Genomic DNA, 4872 nt, shown 5'->3' on the forward strand with positions numbered 1-4872 from the left:
TCAAGGCAAGAGACAAAGCCCTTTACAAATCTTCTCAACAAAGCTTTTACAAGTAGCTTCACACTTCTACCAAGTGTTATCCCAAACACTTATCACAACCAAGCTTCAATAGGTGCTTGAATGACCTCTCACAAATGATAATAATGTGTTTAAAAACTCACTCTCACTCAATTACAACAGCAACTATAAAGAAGAGTTGAGTAAATAAGCCAATGATGAGCAATAAATCACTTTGAGCACTTTGAATGAAAGCTTTAAAGATTTTGAACAGTAGAGGGACTTTCATTAAGTGCAAAATGGCCAAAGGAAGGTGTATTTATAGCTTTGGAACGTTTTTTTACCGTTGCAGAACTCATTTGAACGTTACAGATACGAATTTCAAGAAAATAGCCGTTATTTTGTCGTTTTCTGCGATGTTGTGCAGAGTTGAAATAGTTAGCGTACTTGAGAAAATAGCAAACCAGTTAGCATACTAAAATCAGTAGCAAACCAGTTAGCATACCAGGAAAACTTTTCTGCATAACTTTCAAAACTATAAAACTTTACACCAAATCATAGTCAAATACTTTTTAGGCCAATAATAATGATATTTAAAAAGAAAAACTTTTGAGGGATTAAAAATAAGCATCATTGACTTTTACTCCTCAATTCTTTTCACAAGTAATTCTAGAAATTAAAACTAATTTCTATACTAGATGTACCTTCAATTCTGATTTTCAATGCAGCCTTGGAAGGTAACCTTTTCTTCTTTTATCTCTTTTGCTTCGTCTTGTGTTATCCTTAGAATGTCATCCTTTCTTCATAAGCATGAATCCATCATGAAATCCTTTTGTCCTTTTTCTTTGAAATACACAACACTTAAAACAATGTTAGTTTGATTCTAGTTGAGTTTTGGTATCATCAAAATCTATGCTCCTTTGAGCTTGTGGGGTCAACACTACGATAGCACTTTCGGGGTCAAAGTTTGGTTGCCACTGCCTAACAACCAGGTAATGATCCTCCACCATCCATGGGCCATCAAACAGCACTCTATCATACTCCTGCTCATTAGTAAATCAAACCATAAAGAATCCATTAACTAAATCTATCATGTCCACTGGAGATTTCAACATCTATATCTGTCGCAGTCTCTTTTGCAGGTAATTAAAATCTACTGATCTCCCAAGAACCTTAATAATGAGCGAATGTTTCCAAGGCTCCCATAACCGACGTTTCTCATCCTACATGACTCGTATAGTAGGGCATTCCTAATCATCCTCCTCATCCTCCTCCCTTCTTGAGCCATGATCTGAAATAAAACTGTCATTGAGTTTTCCATCCTCCATAGGTGAGTCAAACCCCAAGCTACCCAAAAAGGCTTCCCTAAATGATGACTTCAGGCGTCCATCATCCGAATGATGCGGTGGTCCATCCTTCTCCTTCAACACCACCCCTCGCCAACCCCATCATGGGGCTTAACTTTTTTATTACTTCGGAGAACCAGATCTGCTTCCTCCTCAGAGGTAGGGGAGCAGTCATAAGAGAAACCCTTGTTCCAGCCATTCCCGATAGAAAAAATATTTAGTATGATAAAGATAAAAGAGCCGTTATTTGATTGTTATTAAGAATAAAATTGGCATTTCTTATACTTTTTTGTAAAAAAAAATGAAAAAACTTCGTCTCAGCAATTATTGTTAGGCAATTAGCAAATTTTAAAAGGGAGAGGTGCACTGCATTAGGAAGTGTCCCTCGGTGCTTTTAGTGCGTGCCATGTGGCAAACATTGATTAAGTTACGATGCGCTTTCTGATATGGTTAATAATTGTTATTATTTTTTAAATGGTTCAAGTTGGACAAATTTCTGCTTTTGATTTATAGCAAGGAGAGGGGATCGAAATCAACCTCCCTAATGTACTTAAAAATCATCGATCGATTTTGATCCCAATGTTAACCTGGTATGGCCAGACCAATCTGGTTTAGTGCTAGACCGACCCGTGGCCGAGTGGCCCTGGTCCACTCTAGGATGGGAAATGATTAAAGTTAGGCAAGAAATTAGGGAATAGGAGAATCAATTCCTTTATAGGAAGAAGGCTTTGCTTCAAATGTATCTAACACGTTCAATATGAATGGCCTTATTGGTCAAGAAAGGTGAAAACGTTTTTCAAAGGTCTCACCAAAATAGTTTATGAAAAAGCCATTCTCGACCTTGTTACGACACTGGATATGCTTTCCATAGGACATTCCCTGAGGAAAAGTGCTCAATTACTCCTCCATGAAACCCTAATAATAAGCTCTTGACTTTAACTACAAGACAATCAAACTCAAATGGGAATAATTCTCTTCTTCCACCCTTTCCTTTTTATAACATATATGTAACGATGATGCCCAGAATCGTAAACATACATACCCAGTAACCCAATCAAACAGAAACCAATAAAAAATACCCAGACCAAAAATGGATAGCTCTGGACCATGCCAGGAGGGCATATCAGAGATTATATTTTTCGACCTGGAAACAACAGCACCAAATAGAGCAGGACAAAGGTTCTGGGTATTAGAGTTTGGAGCAATTGTAGTGTGCCCAAGGAAACTTGTTGAGATAGAGAGTTTTAGTGCCCTCATAAGACCTATGGACTTGTCTGCTGTTGCATTGAAGTCTGGTCGAAGTGATGGGATAACTCAAGAAGCTGTTGCAAATGCACCTGCATTCGCAGACGTAGCTGAGAAAATTTTTAGCATTTTGAATGGTAGAATATGGGCAGGACATAACATCCAAAGATTTGATTGTGTCCGCATTAAAGAAGCATTTGCAGAGATTGGTAAGCCTGCACCTGTTCCTGTTGGAATGATTGATTCTTTACGCGTCTTGACAGAGAAGTTTGGCCGAAGAGCTGGTAATCTGAAGGTACCTGAATATTTATATATCCTGTTGATTTCTTCATATTATATTTCTATTATTTCTTCATATTATATTTCTTCATATATATATATATACATTTGCTGCCTCTGTCTATTTTATAAGGAACTCATAATCACAAGTGCATATATGAAACAGGAGTCTTGATGATGTTCGGATGAATTTTGAGGTCCTGAAGTATTGTGCCACTGTTTTATTTTTGGTAATCTATTCAAAATTAAGTCAAAATTCTTAATCGCTCATGCATTGAAATCTTTTGTATATAAACTTGTGGGTGCTATTGCATTAAGGAATGAAGCCTTCCAACTCTATTGAATGCAAAATGGAACAATTCTACCATTACCACGCGTAGTAGAAGTAATGAGAAACTGCTATGTAGAGAAGAAACCAGCCGGAAATCTCCTCCGACAACTCTTGGTTACCAAAGAACAGTTCCTTATGCAAGAGGAAGTCTGGGAAAAAGGTTCTATTTTGAGTTATTAGTTAATTGTTTGATTCATATTTTCACTGTAATTTAAGTTATGTCATGTCAAAATATATTAACAATGAAAATGAACTAATTGCATGAGAAGCAGGTGAATGGAGTAAAAAATTTGATGTGCAATGCCCAAGAGACAAGATACCTTAACAAGCTGCTCAACATTCTCAATCTTTGCTAGACAAGCAATAATTCAGAACAAGGCGTTTTGCAACTTAATTATATTTTGCATCCGAGAGAAGAAACTCACTTGTATAATGTGGGTTGTCCTTCATGAATGGGAATTGGAAATCTCACTATAAAGTGTGGGTTACAAAGGCACTTGGATCATCCAAATTGGTGCAGCTTATTGGAAATGGGATTTTTCTTACTTATAATTGGTTAATTATGGATTCAACATATAAAGTATATGATATGATCTATTTATTAAATATGAATATCACATATTTGTATTTTGAATTTATAATGAATCACATTTAAGTAAAAATTTTCCCAAGAAATAATGATATCATCCAAATGGGATGTGTATATTCCTAATTGAATTGGAACAAAAAACAAATGCAACACAATTTAATTTGTTAATTTATTATTCATCCAATTGATTAATTCTTTTAATTTCTTTTTTTTTAAAGAAATGTGTTATTAGAGATGTTGTATACCATAATTAAGAAATATAATTAATTAATGTCATTTTCCTTTAATTTTTTTTATTTACGATAACAAATATTCTGAAATATTAACTCATATTATTTTAATGCACCTTTCACTTTGTTTTTTTTTTTTTTTTTTGTCAATAAATAGTAATATCATTACAGGAAAGATCTAAAAGACTCTTAAGCTACAACATCAAACTTGTTGATCCCACGAGCTCAAAAAAGCATAGATTATGATGATAACAAAACTCAACTAGAATCAAACTAACTTTTTCTTAAATGTTGTATCTTCCTAAGGGTGAAGTCAATGATTCATGAACTTGTAAACTTATGTTTTAAAGAAAAGATGACATCCTAACATAACACAAGACGAATCAAAGACAAAGAAAACAAAGAAAGAAAATGTTACCTTTCAAGCTACATTTAATATCAAATAAAGGTACATAGTTTAGAAATTAGTTTAAACTTTTTAGGATTGCTTGTGACAAGAATTGAGGAGTAGAAGATAATTATACTTATTTCTAATCCCTCAAATTTCTATCCTAAGTTTTCAAAACTTGTTTTGAATTATTAATGGTATAAAAGTATTTTATTATGATTTGGCGTAAAGTTTTAAAATTTTCAAAGTTATGTAGAAAAGCTTTCCTGGTATACTAACTAGTTTGCTACTGTTTCTGGTATGCTAACTGGTTTGCTAACTGACTCAACCCTGCACAACATAGCAGAAAACAACAAAATAACGGCTATTTTCTTAGAATTTGAAATTGTAACGTTCAAATGAGTTCTCAAACTGTCAGAAAAGATCTAAGGCTATAAATACACTTACCCTTGGCCATTTTGTACTTA

At 34.3% G+C, this 4872-nt stretch overlaps 1 pseudogene; it reads left to right on the top strand.

Annotated features, from left to right (window-relative positions):
- Nucleotides 1-1941: 1941 nt before the first annotated feature.
- LOC110665139 (protein NEN4-like) lies at nt 1942-3739 on the top strand (annotated as a pseudogene).
- Nucleotides 3740-4872: the final 1133 nt, after the last annotated feature.

The sequence above is a fragment of the Hevea brasiliensis genome, chromosome 10, assembly GCF_030052815.1.
Source record: "Hevea brasiliensis isolate MT/VB/25A 57/8 chromosome 10, ASM3005281v1, whole genome shotgun sequence".
Lineage (NCBI taxonomy): Eukaryota > Viridiplantae > Streptophyta > Magnoliopsida > Malpighiales > Euphorbiaceae > Hevea > Hevea brasiliensis.